Source organism: Pelodiscus sinensis, chromosome 10 (assembly GCF_052426305.1).
Source record: "Pelodiscus sinensis isolate ZL-2025 chromosome 10, ASM5242630v1, whole genome shotgun sequence".
NCBI classification, from domain to species: Eukaryota; Metazoa; Chordata; order Testudines; family Trionychidae; genus Pelodiscus; species Pelodiscus sinensis.
This window is the reverse complement of record NC_143061.1, coordinates 14299365-14324547: the sequence shown is the minus strand read 5'-3', so window position 1 is coordinate 14324547 and position 25183 is coordinate 14299365. Positions and strand designations below refer to the sequence as shown.

Here is a 25183-nt window from a genome sequence, read left to right as displayed (position 1 = left end):
TATATTTCAGTGTCTGGAAGCAAAATCTGCAAAGTTAGGGGGGACAAATTAGAATCTGGACCTAGGTTTTATGTTTACAAAAGGCCAATCTGAAACCCCATTTACAAATGTCTGTAGGTTTCTGGACTTTCAAAATCCGCATCTCCGTTCTGAAGTATGGCATCAACTTTTAATTGAGTATACCAGTTGTATAGAAGAGAAAAGGATGGCCCAGTAGTTGGGGGATTAGCCTGGGACTTGGGAGACTTGGAGTGAAGTCCCTGTTCTACAACAGGCTTCCTGTGAGTGACCTTAGGTAAGACTATGTAAAAGGAGAGTATAATAGCACTTTCTTTCCATACGGAATGTTGTAAGGATAAAAGTGGGAGCCTTTAAAAGTACCCATGAGAGATGTAAGATACAGATTTGTATCATTTGGGTTAGTACCTTGATGGGACATCTCCAAGAAAACATCCAGAAAAGGTGCTGTTCTTTCAGAAGTTCTCTTCATCAGCACACATTGAAGCAATGCCCTGGCAGTGGGCCGAGTATGTACATAGTTTAGGAGAAAGAAAGAGCCTAACACATGGGCCTGGGGTAACACCTGAGACCTGAACCAAAGTAATCAAGCATTATGCTATGAGACACAGACAGGCCTCATCATAAGCAGATGCAACTCAGTGTCTGGGACATGAACTCAGCACTAGAACTGCTAGCAGTGCTAAAAACATATGAAATATGTAAATACATTCCACCAGGACAGTACAAGGACACCCCAACTTAGTACATGACAAAATAGTTTGAATAGTGATATTGTGTCTGAAAACAGGAGTGAAAGCATAACAACTGGTGGTGAATAGGAGAGCTTTGGAGGAAAGTACAAGGGGAGTTACCAAACATGTCATTAAATGTGTAAGATGATATTTAAGATGTGTATCATAGATTGTCTGTCTGTAAATGTTGGGGTACCTCATCTTAACTCTTTGTCCAGCCTAGAGCACAAAAGTCAATCCATAGTCGACTTGAGCCGAGTCCATTGTCACAGGTACAAATGCATAGAGGTACGGGTGCTGTCTGGCTACCAATGACTATTAATGTACTTTGTTCGACAGTAAACCTGACTCGGGTGCCTTCATATCTTATCTGAGTCTGTGGTCTTGGGGGGGGGGGGCACTCAAGAAAGTTTATTATCCTAGCAACCTGCTCAGAGCTAGCACGATATACTGAGGGAGAATGGATCAGGATCTGAGTGTGCAAGGCGCTATACGAACACAGAAGAAGAAGAAGGCCCCTGCTTCAGAGAGCTTACATTTTAACAATAAGATGAGACAAGATATGAGTACACATAGGGAAATAGAAGTAAGCAATGAGAAGCTATTGGTCACCATGACAGCAGTGCTAAAGCATATCTATTTTTAGCATAAAACTATTGCATCAGCAGGGCTTGAAAAACCAATTTGCCTACTTTTCCATACTGAGTATACATTTTGGAGTGAATGAGGCAAAGGCGCCTTTCTTTGGGTGGTAAAATTGGGGTAGAGAGAATGGAGCATTCTAGGCTGTGTCTACACAGCAGCGTTATTTTGGAATAACGGCTGTTATTCCGAAATAACAATGCAAGAATCTACACAGTAATTCCATTATTTCTAAATATATTTGAAATAACAGACAACTTATTCTGACTTCTGTAAACCTCATTCCACAAGGAATAAAGCCTATTCCAAAATAGCTATTTTGAAATAGCTGTAGTGTGGATGCTCCACTGCTGCTATTTTGAAATAGCTCCTCCCCAGGGCCACTTAAAGTAATTACTCCTGGGGAGTGCTTCCTGGGGCTCTAAATCGAGGTAGCGCGTCCACATTAGGGGAGCCTGCCTCAGACTAATTTCAAGGCTTCCTTGTAGTTTAGATGTGCTCTTTCAAAATAAGCTATTTTGGAGTATTTCTTTTGGCATAGCTTATTCTGAAATAAGTGCAGTGTAAACGTACTCCTAGTTGGCTGGCTGGTTTTGATGATGGGAAGAGTAAAGTGGTTGGACCTTTTCTATTTTTTCATAGGATATATGGGGGGAAATGGAAAGTCCAGCTCCTGGATTGTTCTCTGCATTGGGTGCATACGGTAAGAGGGAGAAGCTGCATTTCCTTTTCAGAGTCGGGAAGGCGATGTGAGGCATGGAAGACACAGATTCAGGAGGAGCTAGGTGGTAAAGGCTGTATGTGTGTGTGTATTTATAACAGCAGTGGGGGCAGAAGCAGGAGAGAGAGGGCCAAGTATCCCAGGCTTTCTTTGGGATGGGTGAGGCACCACTAATTGTATGAATGGTTGACACAAGCATACAGTGGAATGATGCACGTTTTTACACTGGGAGACTGGGAACAGAATTTTTGCATTATGTGGTGGGAGTGATTTTTTTGGGCTTTGTGAAGGTTGGAAATGTAAAGAAAGAGAGATGAGTTTAGGCAGGGCCGGACTAAGGGGTGGGCTACCTGGACAACTGCCCCAGGACACCAACTTACGGGGGGTGTCCGGCTCCCAGTGGAATGCAGAAGCCGCCCGGGGCGGGAACCATGTAACCCCTGCAGCACCGGCCAGCAGCGTCCTTTCCCCCGCGGCCGCAGGGCCCTGCACAGCCAGGCACAGCCCGCCCTGGCGGCCCCGGGCTGTGTGCCATTGGCGGTGGTTGGGCCAACTGGGCAGCGCATGCGCTGTGAGTCTGCCCATGTGCCCCAGGAGTGGGCCCGCGCATGCGCTGTGCACCCAGAGGCGGAGCTGTGTGTCCTGGGGGTGGGCCAGCGCATGCACTGTGCACCCGAAGGCGGAGCTGTGCGTCCTGGGGGCAGGCTCGCACATGAGTCATGCACCCGGAGGCGGAGCTGTGCATCTGGGAGGTGGGCCCGCGCATGCGCCATGCATCCGGAGGCGGAGCTGTGCGTCCCGGTGGCAGGCCCACACATACGTCGTGCACCCGGAGGCGGAGCTGTGCGTCCCAGGGGCAGGCCTGCGCATGCGCCGTGCATCCGGAGGTGGAGCTGTGCGTCCCGGGGGAGGGCCCGCGCATGCGCCGTGTGCCTGGAGGTGGGGCCATGTGCCCCGGGAGTGGCACCACGCACCTGGGGCCCGGGGCACCAAAATGGCTCAGACCAGCCCTGGGTTTAGGGCAGTGTTTCTCAAACTGTGGGTCACGACCCCCAGGGAGGTTGCGAGCAACTTAGAGGGGGGGGGTCACAGCTGGATTCAGTTTTTCACTTGTGACTCCTCTCTCCCGGGCTGCAAAGAGCATCAGGGCAGCGGAAGGTAGCCGCTGGAAGCCGCGCAGCATGGCCAGGCCGCAGGACTCCAGGAGCACAGCTCAGTTGCAGCAGGAGGCAAGGTGGCAGGAGAATGAGGCCAGCGCCAGCGCACGAGCAGACGTGTGAGGGGACAGCTGGGGCACAGTTGCCAGGCGACCGAACACTTCACCAGCTGGAAGAGAGCGGGGTCCCTCAGGCAGCGGGCTGGGGGATTGGGTCGGGGCAGAGGACCCAGAGGTAAGTAAGGGCATGTGGGGTCAGAGGAGGAAGCAGACGAGACACTGGAGAGGAGTGGAGGACGGAGGAGAGGAGAGAGAGAAGAACCAAAGGGACGCAGACCGGAAAAGAGGCACAGAGGAGGAGGAGACAGAGGGAAGGAGCCTGCAGGGGGAAAGGGCGTTGAGGACCGCAAACGCCTTGAAGGAACTCCAGGAGGGCAAGGAGTCTGGTGAGAAGAGGGAAGGAAGTGACCCAGGGCAGTGAGGGGTGGGGGATCACACACATTCATTTAGCATTTTAGGGGGTCATGGTATCACAAAGTTTGAGAACCCCTGGTTTAGGGCGTATGGCGTCGGGGAGGAATGGTGGCATAGATATTACGTGCTCAGGGAAAGTTTTCAAGCCATAGATGAATCAATTTCAAACTGAGCAGAGACCACCAGAAAGACTTAAAGGAAAATGTTGAAGCCTTGGATGAATAATTTGTAAAGTCTGAAGGGAATTCAAGACTGGGCTCATCCAATCGGTTGGCTATGCAGCTACACTTTAAAATGTGTATTGGGACAGCAGGCAGCACAGGTGCTTTGGGATCATTGTGAATTCTTATCTTCAGTGGAAAAGGTAAATATCCGTTTCTTTATGGTCCTTGCCATAGAAAGATAAGTTGTCTTAGCTGTGACTGCTTCTCTTCTGAAAAATTGTGTTTTAATTAAAAAAAAACCTAATTATATTATGAAAGCAAATACACCCTATTTTAAGGATTCAGCAATGATAATACAACACCACCTGAAGCCCTTTTCTCAAATTAGGAGCTTTTTACTTGCATTTGAGCTGATACTGCTCTAAGGTAAATCATTCCTTTTGTTTAATGCAAGTAAAAACCCCTCAAGATCATTGTTTGATGCTTGATTTAGATTGTTAAGGGGTTACATTTTGTCTCCATGTGGCAATTTAAATGGGAATTGTCCACTTAAGAAGCAATGAAATAAATAGAACACATACTTATATAATCAAGACTATAACATTCTTAACTGTAATTATGATTTGAGATTAGCATATGCCTGCTTTTAATTGTATAAGTTACAATTGAAACAAATTGTTTCGAGAATGACAGTAATTGACAGATTGATAAATTCTAAACAGAAGCAATGACCTATTTAGAAAAGAGATGCTGAAACCAGTTTGTTCATTTTCCTAAATCATTTCAAGCTGTGTCATGCTGGAACATTGCCATTTCTTTAGACACTGAAGGTTCTTTGCCAGTTGTAGCATCTCAATATTCTGAATAGAGCATAACATTATCTTAGCATGATGTTTGGACTGGAGTTTCCAGCTGGAAATGGAGCAGAACTGCTTTGCCAACTGTATGTATGAAATGGTTTGGCAGAAGATTTCTGTACATGAGAACAGTGCTCCTCACCTTTGAAAACCAGGGCCTTTCAAGTGGAGAACATTTCACCTTCAAAGCAAAAGCTTTGAGCAGTGCAATTTGCTTTTGTTGTGATGATGTTCTTTGGCTTTCTTTTCCCCACTTTTCAGCATAATCTCATTCACTACTTTCAGACATTGGAGAAGTACTTGTTGTTTTGGGAGAGTTCCATTTGGACTTAGGACCGAGGCACCAAGACTGGGGAGCTGAGAATATCTAAAAAGAAATACAAAATGCTTCATCAAAAAACTCATCTTCAATCTTACCTTTTTCCTAGGCTCTTTTGTAGGCTCAGTAAGATTTTGGAATAGTTCCTTTCTTGATCAAAATACTTCATAGTTGCAAGTGCTAGAGTTAAGGTTGAGATGCACTTTGCATTCTCACCCTTTTTTCAGATGGTTCTAACTCTCAAACTCCTTTGAGTAATGAAATTTTCCATGCTTCGTATCAGTCCAAAGACTATTTTAATGGAATCTTTCAACAAAACATGTTAGCTGTGAGCTTCAGTTTTTACTCTTTCTCCAAATGTTCTGATAGGAATTTTGAGCCCATTGAACTCAAAGTTGAAACAAGAAACTTGAGACCTCCCTTCATAGGCCTCAGTAAAGAAAGAAACACTGTTCCAGGATCAGAATGTGGCTAGCCACTGTGTGGATGTGCCAGTCATAATTCCAGTTCTTCCATTCACGTGAGTTTATTGTTTCCAACTTAAAACCTTAAAATGGCCTGTCACAATTTGAGAAGAAGCCTGTGCTCTTAAGTAGCTTTATGGTGTGAAGAAAGTAAATAAGGAAAAGTTATTTACTTGCTTCCATATCACAAAATCTAGGGGTCACTAAAATGAAATTAATAGGTAGCAGATTTAAAACAAACAAAAGGAAGTATTTCTTCACACAATGCATAGTCAATCTGTGGAACTCCTTGCCAGAGGATGTTTAACAGGGTTCAAAAAAGAGAGAAATGCCTTCATGGAGGTTAGGTTCATCAATGGCTGTTAGCCAGGGTGGGCAAGAGTGGTGTTCCTAGCCTCCATTTGTCAGAAGCTGGAAATGGATGACAGGAGAAGGATCACTTAATGATTACCTGTCTGTTTACTCCCTCGGGGGGACCTGGCATTGGCTACTGTCAGAAGAAAGGTGCTGGGCTAAATGGACCTTTCATCCAATCCAATATGGCTATTCTTGTGGTGAGGGCAGCAGGACACATCCTGGGGAATTTTATGCAATTTTAGTGTTATAGCTGATCCCTTGGTGATTGTAAAAGTTTAACTACTAACTAGGTAGTTAAAATGCAGGGAGTTTCTATTCCTTCAACAGTCCCCAGTAGGCACCCCACCTCCATGACCTGCAATTCTTTTCTTGCTAGGGAAGCCCACTAGTCCCCCATTTGTCCATCCATCCCAGTAATTTTGAGGAGGAACAATAGACCATCTTTGTCCTGTTTTATTTGCAGAATTTGTCTCCTGCACTCTCTTCTAGATGACCTAGAAGAGATATTTGAAAGAGACTTGGGTGCCTAATTCCCTTGACAATTCCATAGAGTTCCTGTTCCTAATTCCTTTAGGCCCATGAATTTTAAAGCTGCAAATGAACAGTTAAACATTACAAATAGTTAAATATTACAACTAAATAAAGGTACAGTTTTGAAAGTGGAACTTGCCAGTGTTTTCTCCCTAACGTTTAAAGATTCACCTAAACACATAAATATTTAAATTGACATTACACACAACGTTGTCACATATTGAGATTATTGATGCTTTACTTCAATTTTGATCCAGAAGAATCAATAAACTGGGGCTGAGAGAATTAAAGATGCACATGTACACACAGTGGGAAGTCGAATGGCTGTATAAAAGTAGTAATTGCTTTTTTATTTGGCACCACTGTATCTTCTACATAGAGAGGCTAATGAAAGATGAGATTATTCACAAACAGGGCTAGGGAAGAACTGAAACAGGAAGCCACTACTTCATAGTGAAGAGTAAGGGTATGTCTACACTGCGGCGCTATTTCGGGATACTTCCAGTATCCCGAAATAGCGTATTCCACGTCTAAACAGTATGCTCATTATTTTTAAATATCTTTCGAAATAATAGATATGCTATTCCAACATCCCTGTAAACCTCATTCCATGAGGATTAAGGGATGTTTCGGAATAGTGCTCTATTTTGAAATGCACTTGAAATAAGCTACGCAATTTATGTTGCTCAAACTGCGTAGCTTATTTCGAGCTACGGGTGCAGTGGAGATGCACCCCAGTGGACCAGCATACAACTTGGAAAAAAATCCAGTAGGAAAAATACATTTAATTAACATATAGATAATAATATAAATCTAGAAAAAGTAAAAACATTCAGTTCAGGATTAAAACACCAATACCTAAACAAAATCCTATGCGTATTGAACAAACAGATTTTATCTTTTTATTGCTGAGCATATCTCCAAGGTGAGAAACTCATTCATATTAAAGAAGAACTAACAAGTTGTACTGTGTTTCTTGAACTGCTGTGACCAATTCCAGTGCCAATGAAGAATAAGTCTTCTGAAGTCCATAGAGTTACTCTAGAGTCACACTGATGTAAGAGAGAGAAATCTGATACCTAATTTGCAAAACTGGGGATGAAATCTGTTGAGAACAGTGCTTTGCTATGAATTGGAGAAATGACCTAGTTTACAACTCTCTGGATACCTTGGAGAGACTATGTGTGGCCAAAATCAATATTTACTCTAGATTGATGTCACTGTAAATGAGTAGAATTTTGTCTTCCCTCCTCCTAACTTTGCCTTTCTCTTTCATTATAATGATCTCTTATTTCTGCAATCTTCCTCAAATAGCACAACAAGTTATATCAAAGTGTGCCATTTTTGTTTTAACAAGATTTTTTTTTGTTAGATCTAGGTTAATAATGATCAAAACAGCACTGACCTAGTTGGCCATGATGCCTACTGGTCAGAGATAAATGTAAGATTGTAGGGTTCAAGGGTTTCCTTGGTTTATCAGCTTCTGCTTTTATAAAAAGTTCTTTGACTACTTGTGACTGATACAATGAGAATTCCTAAAGAAACCACTTGTTTAGTACATTGTTAGTTACCTTCCCATAATTCTGATGTAGAAACAAAATGGGACTGAGGCATGGTGGGGTGGAGAATGCATCATAAGAGACGTCTTGATCAAAGTATATGCTAATTAAAAAGAAAAACTTCTTAAAACAATTAAAAATATACATAAAATGTACAAGATTCTCTTTCTAAGAATGCCTGCTGAGCTCTGATAGGCCTTGCAGAAGATAAAGAGTGGAATTTGAAAGAAAGACTATCCTCATCTTGTTCTTTATATTCAGAAACAGAGAAACAACATGACAAAGAAATGCCCAAAATACTTATCTTATTACTTCTTGTGGTGCTGGACATATGGAGGTTTGGTTCAAGGCATAAACTTACTCATCTTTAAATCAGTACTCTAGTAATCTATCCTGTGGCAGGGCCACTGGAAAACACGTAGTATGCCATCATGTAATTACAGTAACTCCTTGTTTTACCATCATAGTTATGTTCTTGAAAAATGCTACTTTGAGCCATATTATGTTAAGCAAATCCAATTTTCTGATAAGAGTTAATGTAAATGGGTACGGAGGGAGAAGATTCCAGGGAATTTTTTTCAGCAGACAAAAGACAGTATATACATAGAGGGTGCATCTAGACTGGCAAGATTTTGCGCAAAAGCAATCGCTTTTGTGCAAAAACTTGCCAGCTGTCTACACTGGCCGCTTGAATTTGCGCAAGAGCACTGACTTTGTAATGTACAAAATCAGTGCTTCTTGCGCAAATACTTTCATGCTCCCGCTCGGGAAAAATCCCTCTTGCGCAAGAATACTTGCGCAAGAGGGCCAGTGTAGGGCCAGTGTTGGCATACGTGCCAATCTAGATGTGCTTTTGTGGAAATACTATTAACGGAAAAACTTTTCCGTTAAAAGTATTTCCACAAAATCATGCCAGTCTAGACGTAGCCAGACAGTATACATCTTAAACAGTTTAATACTGTACCCAGCAATGATAATTGTGAAGCTTGGCTGAGGTGGGGGCTAGTCACTGACCCCAGAGTCCTCTGTACCTAACCCCCTAGTGCTAGTCTCCCGCCCTCTGAGTCCCCCCAATGGCAGGCCCCATCCCAAACACCTCAGTGTCAGCCCCTCACTACCAGAGTTCCTAGTCCCAACCTCCTGTATCCAGAGCTCCACTGCATCCAACCCCCCAGAGTCTCCCTCAGGGCCAGCCCCCAATATTAGCCCCATCCCCACAGTGTCAGTCCTGCTCCCATAACTCCCCCTACTAGCTCAGCCTCCAGCGCCCCCCAGCACTAGCCCCGTCCCTGGTAACTCAGTGCCTGCCCCCCCTCACTTACCCCTACACTGCTGCCCATGTCACGGTGGCTCTGGGGGCCGGGGCTGGAGTAGAGCGCCCAGCACCTCCCCTCCCGGTATGGCTGTTGGGAGAGGTGTGTCCTGCCCCACCTCTCAGCCAGTCAGTGCAGGGGCAGGGGCTGGGTCTCCTCCAGTCATGGAAGAGCGCTTCCCTGCAGCCGCACCGAGAGCGGTGTACCCCGACCCCAGCCCCCAGATCCTCTGCGGCTTGCACTTGGGAACCACTGTTCTAGAGGCAGCCCGGACTGAGGGAGGAAACACAGTAGAAACACCGCAATGGCTGCAAGCACATTCCTGCAGAAACTGAACATGATGATGAACCCATACTCCCACTGGAGTGTACCACTCGCTCCCCTGGACGGCGCATACACATCTGCGCAGTGCCAAAAGGTGCATGCCTGTGAGACACAAACAGGTAGGTGTGTGTGTGTGTGTGTGTGTGTGTGTGTGTGAAAGAGAGAGAGAGGTGTGCATTGCTCCTTTAAGTGTACTGACCCCAGTTCAAGTATACTGCCTTTGTAAGTGGAGCAGGAAGTCCAGAGACACAGGACTCCTTAGCTGTGATATCCTCCTCTAAGGAGGTGGGGTACAGAGTGGGGGCTCGATGAGGGAAGGAGACATCCTGACAGAAGCATCCCTTTCCGCCGCGCTGGGGGAGGGGCCGCATACCACACAGAGAACTTAGGGGAACTGATGGGTGGCTGCCAGCCCAGCCTGGTTCCAAAGCCCCACAAGGACAGGCTGCTTTTCCAGAAAATACTGTGCAAGTGGCAGCCAAAGCACACATCCAAATGATTAATATGGGAGTGCTGCATAACTTTCAGTGATCATGAATGCTAATAGATAAGCAATGCAACAGTGTTAACCAGGACAGTGTTAAGTGAGGAGTTACTGTAAAGGCTTCAACATATTGTATGTGTATTGCCAACAGACCCTGGTAGTCTGCAGGGGAATTGAACCTTCGATCTCTCGAGCATAGTGTATGAGCCTCTACCGCATGAACTAAAAGCCAGCTGGTTATTAGCAAAGGCTGTTGAGCAGTCTTCTTATTCTTTGTCAGTGGTCTCAATGCTACTAGGTGGGACACTACACTGTACCAAGAAGGAGTAGGGGTTGCATGTGGGAGTGTCCTTACATAGTCCCCACATAGTGGCAGTGCAAAGGTAACTTAGTCATCTTAAAACTCTAGCATTTGCTCCTACAAAAGTGCAGGAATGGAGGCCCAGATTTACAAAGAGAATAGTGATAGAAATGTAGCCGTGTTAGTCTGGTGTAGCTGAAACAAAATACAGGACTATGTAGCACTTTACAGACTAACAAGATGGTTTATTAGATGAAGAGCTTTCGTGGGCCAGACCCACTTTCTCAGATCTGAGGAAGTGGGTCTGGCCCACGAAAGCTCTTCATCTAATAAACCATCTTGTTAGTCTGTAAAGTGCTACATAGTCCTGTATTTTGTTTCAGATTTACAAAGGTACTTTGGTAGTTAAACTACAAATTTAGGCATCACCGTGATCCATCAAACCCCAGCTCAGCCTAACTCTGTGAGTGGCAAAATTTCTACTGAAAATGTTACTTGCATCTCTAAATTTTTTATTTTGGACCTCAGGCTCTGAGAAGCCCATTCTTGCTCCAGTTATTTACAAAGCACCTAAAAGTTAAGTGTTGTATCAATTGTGGATCTAGACAAGGTAACTGAGAATCAGGCTCTGAAAGGTCACCAAAGTATAGTTCAGCCTCTACATTCCTTCCTCTGTTATGCTTGTTGGCAAAACTCAGGGACAGGGCAGAAGGAGTTACAGGTATGGGAGGTGAGTCACAACAGCTGGAGCTTTTCAGAAAATGAGGATCAGCTGCATTGCTTACCAAGAAGGAAGAGGAAATCAGAGAATGGTATGGAAGAGAGCTGGTTTGGTTTGACTGTGTAGGAAGATGTAGAAATAGCTACTGTTCCTCCAAATGAGAATTTGGTGCATGTTTGTAGCTGAGTGCGGCAGGACTGTGTTAGCTCCTTGGAGGCGAATCTTAAAGGGTTTTGCCGTTTGAAAGGTGGGTGGAAAGTACTTCTGTTCGGAGTGTGTCTTGGAAAGAGAATTAAGGTGATTTTGTGTATTTTGAACAATAGGGTCCTGCTTTTCTGTATGAAAACTGGCTGGCTGATGTATCGGGTGTTACTGTGGCTTGCCTTGTGAGGTAGTCTACTGCTTCTCTGCTAATCAAGTAAATGATAGAATCTCCATTGTTACTTTCTGTCATGAAAATAACATCACTGCATGAAGAGCTGATAGCTGGGTAACAAGTCTGCAAAAAAGTAAAAGGTCTTAGTCCTTCCTGGCTAGTGCTCATGTATTATTTTTTGTACCCTGTAACTTAGATATAACCTGAATAAATACTTCCAGGCTACGTCTACACTGGCATGATTTTGCGCAAATGCTTTTAACGCAAGAGTTTTTGCGTTAAAGTATTTGTGCAAGAGAGCATCTACACTGGCATGTGCCTTTGCGTAAGAGATGTGCTTTTGCGCAAAAGCATCCGTGCCAGTGTAGACGTTCTATTGCGCAAAAAAGCTCCTATGGCCATTTTAGCCATCGGGCTTTCTTGCACAAGAAATTAACGTTGCCTGTCTACACTGGCCTCTTGCGCAAGAACAGTTGCGCACGAGGGCTTATCCCTGAGCGGGAGCGTCATAGTTCTTGCGCAAGAAGCACTGATTTCCTACATTAGAACGTCAGTGTTCTTGTGCAAGTACTTGCGGCCAGTGTAGACAGGTGGCAAGATTTTGTGCAAAAGCGGGTGCTTTTGTGCAAAATCTTGCCAATGTAGACACAGCCCCAGAGAGCGTTTAGATCATTAATATCTGACCACCCAAGATATTCTTGATAAGAGCCTGATACTTTAAAGTGCTGTGTATCCTCCTCTGTTATTGGAGGTGAGGATGCAGAGCTGTTTACAAGATCAGGCACAATTAGAGTTAGCAGGAGGACATGCAGTCGTCTGGTGCTAAACAAACACATTGGCATACTTTTCCTCCAGAGAAAAATCCCTGAGTGTATTATTCTTAATTACCAAAAAAGAATATTCCTCTTCAGTGCAGAGGAAAGGCCATTAAGGAGATAATGAGCTCAGCTAAAAACTAATTAACAAAAATATTGATTGGAAAGATAATATGAGCCACCAAATCTATTTTTTCACACCAAGAATTTCTGTAACCAAATGGTAGGTGTCTTTTGCAGACAACACAACAGATTGTCAAAGCAGAGAAAAGGGGCGTGTGGTAGCTGCTGTTTTACTCCTGAGGAAGGGTTTAGATGGAGAATGGGCCAATTACAAATGACCCAAATGAGATTAACTGGTGATTTTAAAACTATGCTAAATAATTATACTTCTCCTGGACCTGATGTAACAGGGATGTAATGAAAACCTTCTTTGCAGAATATTTCATAACCTGAAATCTGCAGAGGCCTGGATGTTTGAAGCACTGATAATACCACAAAAAGAAAGAGAAAGTTGCTCTAATACAGGCAGACAAAACTGCTAGGCTATCTGGTGTTCTGATACCAGGCTTGTAGACAGCAATTCTGGGCTCCAGGGCAGAAGTGTTAGCGGGCTCACATGCATGCACAAGCCGTGCTTCTGCAGAGGCGGTCTGCACTAACCCTTGGACAGGCCTGTGCTGGCTGGTGTCTGGTTAAGCTGCCATTATGGTCAGGGCTTCCACATGCCCATCTGGTGGGGTTGCCAACATCTAATCAGGCAGTTGTAAAGACCCTTGCCCTGCCTCTTCTCTGAGGCACCACCCCCCACTCAGGCTACTCCCTCCCCTCTGTAGTTGGCTCTTCCCCTCCCTCACTGGCTTGGGGGTGCAGGAGGGACTGTGTGGTGCCGGCTCTGGGAGGGAGTTTGAGTGCGGCATGTAGGATCTAGGTTAGAGCAGGGGGCTGGGTCTGGGAGGGGATTTGGGGTCTGGGAGGGAGTTTGGGTGTGCGGGAACTGTGGAGTCGGTGCTCAGGACGGGCAGTGTGCAGGGATTTGGTACTGGCTGCTTCTGGGAGTGCCGCAGAATAAGGCTGACCAGGAAGCCTGCCTTAGCTCTGCTGCCATGTTGGTGGCAGCTGGGGGACCCGGGCTCTTTTAAATTGCCTGCCCCCTGGGCAATTACTCCCTTTTCCTTCCCTGCCTGTCAGCTGGCCTGCTACATGCAATGACATGCTGATATGTTAACTCCCACAGATAATTTATTTTTAAAATTCTGAGGTTTTTCTCCTTCCTGCCTCCTCAAATTTGGCTTCACTTCTCTGTGGGTAAGGAAGGATGGGCCAGTGGCTAACACTAGTCTGCTTGATTCTCTGCTCTGACACAGACTATCGGTGTGGCCATGGGCTTGTCACTTTGGCACAGCGTTTCAGTTCCCCATCGCTAAAATGGGCATAATAGTATATCACTTTTTCTCAAAGGTGCTCTGAGAATATATCTTGGAAATATTCAAGTGCTCAGATATTATGGTACTAGAGGCAATATATGTTGATAGAATTTCATATGTGAACTCTCATCAGAAAATTCTAGCCAAAATTATTCCCACCCATACAGAAGCTAGCAACATAACCGAGCACTGAAGTTATACATTAACAAAACATTAATGTTACTTTGTTTACCATAAAATGTCCTCTACTAAGTAAAAATTTAAAAAACAAAAATAGTTCTGCAGTACCTTAGAGACTAACAAAAACTGTTGGTGGTATCAAGAGCTTTCATGAGCACAACTCACTTCTTCAGATGAATGAAGTAGAGGGTCCAGGGTACAAATAAACATCAGAGAAAGTGAGAGTCTGGGAAGGGAAAGAGAAGGATCTTGGGTAGCAGATAGAAAACCCAGGTTGGGGGTTTGGGTTTGTGTAGATTTGGTGCTGACTTGTAGCATGTAGTTTCATGAGCAGGTGCTTTAGGTTTTTTTGGTATTGTTTAGTGGGATCAGAGGAAAGAAGCCTGTAGAATGTGGTATTGGTGAGTTGTCTGGCAGCCTCCTGTTCATAATCTATTCTGTTCACGATCTCTAGAAAACCCCCTTAGTCAGCCTCTTTGATTACAATGCTAGAGTTGTTTTTGAGGCTGTGTATAGCATTGTGTTCTGCATGGCTGAGGTTATATGTTACATGTTGTTGTTTGCTGACAATATCAGCCCGTGCACATTTGCGGAAGCAATCAATGTAGAAGTCTAGAGTCTTGTTACAACCATCGGGGGGGAGGGAGGGAGGGAGGGGTGTCCACATAGAGGCCTTCCTCTTGTGGGGTTGGCAGGAGGATCCTGAGGGTCAGTGTGTTGTTCATTGGTATGTTTGAAAGTAAACATTTACTAAGTAAACATTGATTTAATAATGCTTTTGCCTTGTTTTTTTTTTTTCTTGGTGGATATATATTTCTGCCTGCTACTGACATGCAACTTTTATGAATGTATCAGTGAACATCAGGTAGTGCTCTAGATTGTTTTGGGGCTGACTTTTTTTTTTTTAAATTGGGTTTTCTGAAATGTAGGAAATCCATTGTTCCAATTAAAGACAGTGCAAACTGTTGATGTCTAGTACATCTGGTAAGTGGTGGTAGTTATGAGGAATAATAATAATAAGAGTGAAGCTCAGTAGCAGCTGAGCAATAGCATTGTGGGCCTTTTCCCTTGAGAAGAGGAGATGCATGCAGAATGCCTCAAAGGTGTGAGTGGGAAAGGTTGGAGGTGACTGGACAGCTTTGAACAAGATGTAGAAAGCTGTAGCATGCACTCCTGCTGTACCAACCTCTGGGCAGTTGCATGTGGTTAGGAGGGACAGGGCTATGGCAAAATCTTGATCCATCTGGGAGAAGCAAGTTTGTGGCCATGTTAACCGCTTTTGTAAATATGGAACACAAGTGGTTGCATTCAGCCTCAGTCCTAGCTATAATATAGTCTGTAATTCAAATACATCACTACAGAGACATTGCGCCCTGTAGGTACCAACAGACTAGCATCACTCATTTAAAAACAAAATCTACATAGTCCATGCTTCCTTTTTATTTCAGAGTAGTAAAATGATCTTGGCACGGGGCATTCCCTTGGGATTAATGACCGCTTGGGGTTAATGGTCCTTGGCTGTGCTACGGGCCATCAACTCCTCCCAGCTGGTCATTAATCTGCAGGCAATGCCCTGTGCCAAGATCTTATGGTGTGGTTTGGGTTTGTTCAGAGCTGAATCCAGGAACCCACACTGCTTTAATATATGAAAGCCTGCGGCTTTGGTAATATTTAGACCCTTCTGTAGTCCATATTTTTTCTGAACTCCTCTTAAGTTTCCAAATGTTTTACTTAATGGAAAGGCCTGTGGTGCTTTGGGTTCTTTGGAAGTACTGTTTTTTGTTTGTGTGTCAAATAACCACTAAAAAGAATGCTAACATATTTTATGCAATGCAAATTAAACCCTTCCAAACCAAGGTTTTCTCTTTTTGTTGTAAGTGACCTCAGGGTAGTAAACTTTACTACTCTAGGAGTAGCCTTGCATTGTGGAGTGACTCAGAGGCCTTCAATACCTAATACAGCCTCCTGGGAAAAAGCTGGAGATGAAATGTGTCTCAGAGGTGAGGAGAAGCTTCTCTTTGCCCTATTCGATCCCCTGCCCTGTTCATTGGGTGGGGTAGAAGCAAAGGCTACACTCATTGAATGGCTAGCCTCATATATTCCCATGTGCCTATGAAATTCTTAGTCCTCTTTACTATCTTGTGTGTAATTCCTCAATAAATTGTTGCTGCTGATGGTGCTTGTGTGGTTGTGCAATCAATCAGCCTAACCCTAGTTGAATTTGCATCCAACCGAGGCCCTGATCTTACAAATGAGCTTCCCTCATCTGAATAGCTTCAGCTTTCGTTCATTGTGTAAAATATCTTTCAGGAAAGGATAGACTGTTATTTCAATACAAGAATCTGTAATATAGAAATGACTGCATAGTTCATCAAGTCAGGTGAGAGAGCCCAACTTGATTTGGGTGCTTTGCACCGTTTTAAGTCACAAGCCTCATAGACTGTGCAAGGGCAGCCTGAATCTAACCAACTCTTGTGTGATACACTTTTGGGCAATAGTTCTAAAGTTTGGGAAGGGGGATTCTTTGTAATGCAAGAAAGAAGTGGTGGGTAGAAATTTGCATATGCATTAGGGCCAAAATTTTCTGAGGGGCTGTGCTCTCACCATAGAGACAGATTTTCCAAATATCTGAGCTTGTATTGAGGTACCAAAATAGGTAGCCAGACTTGCAGATGGGCTCTGCTGCTTGTTGCCCGTTGGGTGCTGAGCTCTTTTGCAAATCTGAATGCAAGCATTGCATCAGTAGCTGAACATCCTTGAAAATCTGGCCTGTGTTTTTGCTGATTAGGTAGCTGAGGTATTTGGAAAATATGGCTCCATATGTATAGTGTATCCTAGTGGTAGGATTAATTTCTTCCAAGTTAAGTATTCTGAAGGTTCTAGAAAATATCAGTGAACAGTTTATAAAGTGTGTGTAGTTCTGAATTTCTCCTTTCTATATATGGTGGTGTTTGTTTGTTTTTTAAATATCCTGCAGGCTGTTGACATTTTATGCTTTCTCTCTCTCTCTCTCTAAATTATATATATATATAATATAATGATTTGAATGGGTAATTCCTTCAAAAGGAAGAACTGGCATAATTTATAATATCTGTTAAAGTCCAAATATTTATGAGGTAATGTTAATTCACTAATGGATTAGGCAAGCAGATATAGAACCTTAAAGCAGAAGGCCTAGGGGGGAAAAGGCATAGTATTAATCAATTATTTGTCTATGTGCCTGTGTTCACCAGCTTCATAATACTGCCTTTTAAAGAGGAAAATGTTCTACAGTATGTTCCAACAAAAGAAATTCTACCTTGCTTCAGCTGGATACAAATATCTCCTTTAATTTGGAGCAACAAAATGGGAATTGTGTAGAAGGAGCAAGATGAAACTCTAATTCCTGTTAGAATTTCACAGTTGGTGAAGGAGACTAGTTGCATCCTTTGAAGAAATGTTGCTGGGGTTCTGAGCTGTTGGTCTACTGTTACTAGGGATCTCTCTCTTCTCCGCCCCCCCCCCCCCACTCCCAACTGCTGCTGGCTAAGCTGCCGCCTGGGTTCCCAGCCAGGGCCGGGGATTCCTCCCAGCTGGTGCCAGCCTTACTGCCAGCCGGGGTTCCTTGATGGGGCGAGGGATTTCTCTTGGCCACCGCTGCAGCTCCACAGCCTGTGGTTCCCCAGGGCTGGACTCTCCATCCACCGTGGGACCAGCCCCTGCCAACCCAGCTGGGGCTGGCCAGCATCCGTGGGACTCCCAGCTGGCTTGTGCTCCTGGGCTCTCTTGTCCAGCAACATCCATGGTTCTTCCTTCCAGACCACAGATGTTGCCAGACCAGAGTTCTGGATTTGGGACGTTCAACCTATACTTGTAGCATAAGATACAATATAACACACGTAAGGTTGGCATAATCTGATTTTCCATAAGGAAACAATTGAGGTGAGGCAAGGAGCCATAGATTACTTCACCTAATTCTAGGTCTGACCCAAAATTGACAGAAATCAATGGAAAAGACTTGTATTGACTTCAATGGACTTTGGATCAAGCCCTGAGATCTTAAAGTTGAGGCATCAGGTTTTTATTTAAGGACTGGAAGTTGGAGACTCCTTGGTCTGAATCCCAAATGCCACACTGAAAAGCAATAAGTAAATCTTCTCAAAATCATGGCAAGTAGCAACTTCTCCATGTTGAGAGATTCAAATGTTACTGTACTATCATCACACATTTGTTAATCATTCTGAAAACTTTTTTGATGACTATGACTCACTGAAATGTTTACTTTTTTAGTGCAACTTTTTTCCCCTTCTTTGATGTTTTCTTCTTCACTCACTGAGTCTTAAGGTCTCTGATGCTCCCTGACCTTTTCCCTTTGTTTTTACGCAGCTCTGCAGTACAGGCTTCTGTTTTCAAATCTATCCTGCTGTGAGGTTTCTTAGAATCAATGAATAGTATGCACCTCTGCTCCTGGAAATGCTACAGAGAGTGTAAGATTTGAAGACCACAGCCAGATCAGCAGAAATTGTCAGCTCAACAGAGTCCTTATGATGAAAATCCATAGCAGGATTTCAGCAAACGATAGGGAAGACTTCAATGGGCAGACAAGATCTTGGATTAGGTATTGATACAAATTGATCCAAATCTTTGTAACCAGTGTGGTGATTTGACTGAAGTTGAGGATGATGATGATATTTTCACAAATCAGTCCTCAACAGTGAAGCCAACAGCCTACTGGGCAAAGTGGTGGGTGAAGAGGGTCAGCTCCATGTTCCTGTAAGGAGCGGCACTGAGAGCAACTGGCCCTCCACACTGCACTGAACATGGCATGCCTCCCCCCCACTCCCTTCACCTTCCAGAGCACATGGAGCAACATGAACTTGGGCTTCAGCAGTTATCACTGCATGGGGACCTTTGAATCGAAGGGCCCTGGGGCAGTTGTCCCTTTTGTCCTCTCCTATCAGCAGGCCTAGTCCTCATTTCCAGTTTTGGTGCCTATTCCCATCATCCTAACTTAGACAAAACCTTCTGAAGCCAATCTCTAGATCCAATAAATAAAGGCTGCCAGAATATCCCTAGAAGTCTATTCGGGAGCAGCCATCCCTTCAGCATGAAAATGTCTAAGTTAAAAAACAAATAGAGATACAACAGGAAATTGGAATTTATGGACACTTCTTAGATAAGTAACAGCATGGCCCCTAATAGGTTTATTTTCCTTCCTGAAAGAAATGACACTCCTTCTAGCTTATACCTGTGGGGAAAAGCAGATAGTGCACTGTCTGCTTTCCCACTAGTGACTTTTCATACTTATTTTTTCAATCGCTCCGTCATTTCCCAAATATCATCATTACAGAGTGAAGATTGAAGTCTGACATGAATTCACAACGGTTCAGACTGGTTTTGTTGCTTTGGAACATTCATCTGCTAGAGTGATGATAACGATGTAGAGTTCAAGATAATCAGAGGGGTGATAGTTCTGACTTTCTTTGTATCTAAAGGAGATACAACTGGAGGAAAAAGCATCTTCCATTTGTGAGAAAACTGTATCATAATTAGCAGTAGGCCAAGAAGAAATCAAGTGTTTATTCTTTACTTCAGTAAAGTCATCCATGTGTAGACGAGTGATAATGTAATGGATGGGGAGCTATGAAGAGCACACAACCATATTTGGATTGAGGAGTATCACTTTCCTTTGGAACTAATGTTTCCTCTTCTCCTTCCTCCAAAGGCTTATCTTTGGATTTTGGGCTGAGGGGAGGGGATGTGACAAACACTATTTTTTGGAGAGGAAAGGTGTAAAAGATGTCAGAAATAGGATATGAACATGCTTGGTTGAAACCTAGTTTGGAACTTAACAACATGTTTTGTGAATAATGTTGAAAGTACATGACTCTGTTCCTGACTTGTTTAATACTACCCAAGCATTCTTTACGTTCCTAGGACTTCCATGCTACTGAATGCAGAGTCCACTTTAAGTCCAATATAGACTTCACTAAGAGTATAGGACACAATACTTGTGACCGAAGCTCCGTAAGTGGCAATATTGCAACCTGCATTTACACAGTGGGTGTAATTAACTATAGTGTGAAGGCTATATGAGTTTAGGGCACATTTGCATTGACTGGCACTTTGGAGTAAAGGAACTTTGTCAACGCTTTTCTGCACTCTGGGGCTATGTCTACGCTATGGGGTTTTTCCAGGATACCTTAGGTATCCCGGAAAAAATCTGTCATGTCCAAGGAACATGTCTGCTCTTCTGCTTTTTTTTGCAGAAGAGCAGGCGTGCTTTTTAGGAAGCCCTGTCTTCCTCCCACAAGGAAGAAGGGCTCTTCTGAAAGAGGAGGCTTTTCTGAAATTTGGCCCAGTGTAGACAGGCCAAAGTTCGGAAAAGCCTCTTCTGCAAAAGCTATTGGAAAAAGGTATGCTAATTGCAGAGTGCAATTTGCGAACCTTTCTCCGATAGATCAGTGTAGTCTAGACATAGCCTGGCATTTGAAGTGCAGAAGGTTCAAGAGACCTTAAAAATACCGTGACTCTAAAGGCTTCTGCTTTAAAAGGCTCCCCCAAGGTCACAGTTTACCTGACCTTGGGTATTTGCCACCACCCAAATGTAACATCCCCTAGGAGTCCAGGAAGATGTATAGTACTTGGGAATTTTTTCCTGTAGGGTAATACCAAGTTCTTCAAGTTTCCTTATAAGGAAGGTTAAACACAATCTGTCTTTTTTTTACTATCTGACCTTCAGTCTCAGGCATGAGCACACAGATCCTCTTGCCTTCTAGGAGACAGGAATCAGATCATAGCCTTAACAAGGGCAATTTTATTAAGAAGGCATATTTGATAACGCATACTTGATTGCTAGATGTTACATAGCAAATTGGAAAAAAAGGCAGATTAAAACACAGAGAATTGCTTCCCTGGGATTCAGTTTCATTGTATGGTGGGGAGAGCACATAGGCTTAGCAGAGAGGAGCTTAACCAATCTCCCTAATCCCCTCCCCCCAAAATATAACCTGATCGCATCTAACTAAAAATGTCCTGTGTACTCATATATGTTGTTCCAAGGTTCCGTCCTTTCTAGACATGGATATTGCTGAAAATTCTATGTCTTAGTCAATTTTTCTACCAGCTCTTACTCTGAACTCACAGAAAAGATTGAATCAGGCAGTACCTGTTTTGATTCAAAACTCTCAGTCTCTTCCCATTGACTGTCCTGGCTCCCTGCCAATACATCCTCAGTACCTACTCTTTCTGGGTTTAACCCTTTACACACAATTTATTTAACTGAATGGCTGGGAGTTCTAAAAAAGGGTAGTACCCATCCCACCCATCGCAGGCTTGAATAGCAGGGCACATCAAATTTCTAGACTATAATTCCCCCTTGCAGAGATTGCAGGCATGGACTTAATTAAAGGTGCTGAGTTCATAGGTGGAATATAAGGTTTAAAAAATAAAACAATTTTTCCATCTCTCAGATTTTATTTTGTATTGTCAGCTGTTCTGCTCAAATACTTGTTTTGACTTTGGTATTTTAGACATCAGATGTGGGATTCGAGTCTATTTAATTATGTATCTGCTTCTGCTCCTAGGATCTTGGTCATTTTTATTAAATCTGATTATTTTTCACCTTTTATCACCTATAACAGATAATATAGCTATTTCATAAAGTGTGCTTACAGCAGTATTCCATTTGAGGTGCGGTTTGATGCTGTGCTTAATACATTTTCAGAATGATGGCAGTCTTATTAAAGATAGCTTACAATTTCCTTTGTGGGCTGCAAATTCTAATTTTTTTATTCCAATTTTACTTTAGACAAAGGATTTTGAAGTGTTCATTTTGGAGTTAGGCTTATTAAACTCATATTCAAAATTGAATTTGCTTGGGTCTGGTGATGTATATAATTCAAATGTTTGTGATCACATACTGAATTTTAGCTAAAATACAATGGCTTTTGAATATTTTAATAGAAATGATACATTTCACTTAAGCGTACACCACTTCCAAGTCTTTTGATATATTTGGAGCCCTATAAGCCCTTTAAGAACACAGAGCCTGTACTTCCAATGAAGTTAATGGTGGGGACAGAGCTCCTAGTAATTTTAAGAGAGCAGGGTTTTGCATTGATTTTTATATAATTTTAAACAATGATAATACATTAAAAGGAAGCACTCTCTTTAGAAGAACGTAACATAACATAAAATAACTAACCTTTAATTTTTTTCAAAATCTTAGCTTTTTATATTCTGTTCAATATCTTGTCTTGGTTGTCAGTCATCTCTAGATCTTTTAATTTATCAATCAATAAAAAGATTAAGGCTACACTACTGATTTATGAATAGAGGTACAAAGTAAATTAATGGTATTTTGACAAACTTGTTAATCAGATGCACATACAGGGAAGTTTCTGTTGCTCAGTTTTGTTGATTTCAGCAGAAAATTTATCATTCCATTTGAAATGTACAATATCCTAGGAAGTAAGAGACTCATAGTGATCGCAAGCCCATGATACCAGGAGAACTCGGTTTGCAATCCTAAAAAGAAGCAGCCATGCCCAGGAGACATCATTCCCGGACAAAGAAAAATATTTGCCAGTAGGTTATGGATAATGAAAAAAATAGTTGTTCTCTTTCTTAAAATGGGGTATTGGGATGCAAATTGGACAGCTGTATTCTTTAATTGCAGCTGGATTAATAAAATGTATTTTTTACATCCCATTTGCAATGTACCACCAGGGAATACATTTTATTACCACTTTGGGTGTCTTATAGTTAATAAATTCATGCCTTTTGAGCATAAGTGTTTGGCTTCAAATCCCAGATACAAGTTTATTAAAAATTGTAATAGTTCTTGGAGACTATAAAATGAAATGAAGTGCACAAAATGTGCATTTCTAGTGCTTGAGTTTAAAACCATTTTACATGACTAATTCCAATATTTTCAACTTAAGTGGTATATTGAAATAATTATTAAATATTTAACCAACCAGAGATCTAATACATTGCACATGAATTCACAAAGACTTGGTTTAAAAAATTCCTGTTTATATTTGTTAGTTAAAATACGACCAAAATGATTGGTATTCAAAGGGTCCTATTAAAATAAATGTTTGAACAATGTTTATGCAAAGCTGTAAAGAGTAAAATACATTTTACCAAAGAGTAAAATACATTTAATTCTCTGTTGGCAGTATAGAGATCCAAATTAGCCTGAGATGATTTTTTTTGCAATCAAATCCTGCCCCTGGTGAAAAATTGATGAAAGACCCCCTGGGGAAAACTCAGATATAGCTTATTATTCAGAGGCTGTCTCTTCTCTCCAACCCAGAATTGGACTAATATCATATACTGGGAAGAGATGCCATTTTGCTTTCTGTGAGCAAGGTTACTGAGAAATGAAGAGAACCCTTTCAAAACCCATATGTCTGCAACCAGTATCAGAGACAATCAGGTTTCAGGGCAGGAAATGGATCTCTCTACGACCATGGCATTGTGAAATGGCTTGAATTCTTCCTCAATCTCTGTGCTCTGCACATGATGATGATGATGAACTATGAATAATCAATACTCAGCTGCAGCTTTATTCTCAGTGCTCTCACCGGCTCAGTACCACTGGGTTTTACTCTTTCTCTTGTATTTCTGCAGCAGTTGTGTGCAGTTGGTGTGACTAAATGGTCTCAAATGCTACCAGTATGCAGATGGAACACTAATCTATCTCTCCAGCTCCGTGGCTAATACTGCTTTCCTCTAGCTATCCCAGTGTCTGAAATCATCCTATAGATGAGGAAGCTATGGACGAAGCAAGAGGGGTTTTGTTGCTAGGCAGAGGAAAATACTTAGTTTGTGTTCATTATGTTGGCTTTGTTTAGGGATGTAAGTGAGTAGTCGACTATGCTTATTGACTGTGGTTAGTCAAGTATTTGCATTCCCCCCCCACTGCCTCTGTATTTGAGACGGGTGGGGTGGGGGAGCAGGAACTGGTGCTGTGGGGAGCCGGCTGTAGTTCCATTTGCCTCCCTCACTGCTGCCTCTATCAGCGTGAGAGGGACAGGGCAGGGGAGGCTGCCGTGAAGCAGTCCCTGTCAGGGGCTGCTCTGGCTGGGCAGGCCACGATCTACCATGGCCTGGGCTGGCAGCCGTGGACAGGGGCTGTTCTAGCTGAGCAGGCAGCTTGGCTCAGTCCTGGCTTGTGACAGGTCCGAGACCTATGTCCTCTGCGGCTCTGCAGTTTAAATGTACTTAGAGCCGGGCAGGTAGTGCAAGCTGGGTTTGAGTGCCTTCCCTTATCGACTAATTGTATAGTCAGTAGAATTTTTACACACACACACACACACACACACTTCTTAAGTTAACACTGGATTTTCAGTTACCTAGGAGCTCCCTCAGAAAACATGTTCTCCTTCTTTTGATCCAATGTACTAAACACTACTCAGCAGGCAGTGATGAGCTGCTGTCTCTTCTTGGTCTGCTACTGGTCTGTTCAGTCAGTTCCTGATTAATTGTTCAAGGGCAAATTGACTGGGTCCTGCAAACTGACCTTTTGGTAACTTTTTCTGGGTGTGTTATGTAGATATACTTGTAGCAGAATCCCTTTTTGTGAAAAAGATGTAGTTTAACTGCTGTAGCATTAATAAATCTGAAAAAGTAACATCTCATTAGCTGTAGAGTCTATAATTGAAGTCCTAGCGACTATTAAGTGGAAGAATGGGAACTTTTTATCGAAATTTTCCTTGAGCCTCCTTAATCTTTCAGCCTGCAAGTCTGTTCTTCCCAGTTGTGTAAGAAGAAGGGGAGTTTAAACAAGTTAGCATAAGAATTGATATTTTTTATTCTGTATACAGTTTGGGGAAAGGAAGGCTTTAGAAGACTCTGAGTTTCTAAAGGGCCTGTTTATACTGCAATGGCAATACCCACACAGTTATGCCCTGTGGCTGTCATGGAGACACTAACTACATCTTGGGAAACAGTGTTTCCATCAATGTAGGTAGTTAACCTCTCCAAGGGGCACTGGCTAAATAGATGGAAGATTTCTTCCATCAGCCTAGCTGCATCTACAGTAGGCATTATGTCAACCTAACCACTTCACACAGAATATGAAAAAATTCACACCTCTGAGCAATGTAGATAGGTCAATCTAATTTTTTTAAGTGTAGACTAGAGCTTAACAATTCTATGGTCTTGTATCCACTAATTCATGACAAATATTTCCCCTCTATTTTCCCTGGTCTATGCTACAAAGTTACACCCATGTAAGCTGTCCTTTATCAACCTAG

At 42.8% G+C, this 25183-nt stretch overlaps 1 protein-coding gene across 4 annotated transcripts in view; it reads left to right on the top strand.

Moving 5' to 3' along the window:
- Positions 1–25183, top strand: part of NAALADL2 (N-acetylated alpha-linked acidic dipeptidase like 2) — a 984106-nt gene that overhangs the window by 159364 nt on the left and 799559 nt on the right. The window contains exon 1 of one of the 4 annotated variants that reach the window (XM_075937988.2): positions 10911–11386. The exons of the other annotated variants lie outside the window; for them this stretch is intronic. The gene's annotated coding sequence lies outside the window, so the exon portion shown is untranslated. Of the gene's footprint in view, positions 1–10910; positions 11387–25183 lie in introns of those variants that run through there. 4 annotated transcript variants of the gene reach the window in all.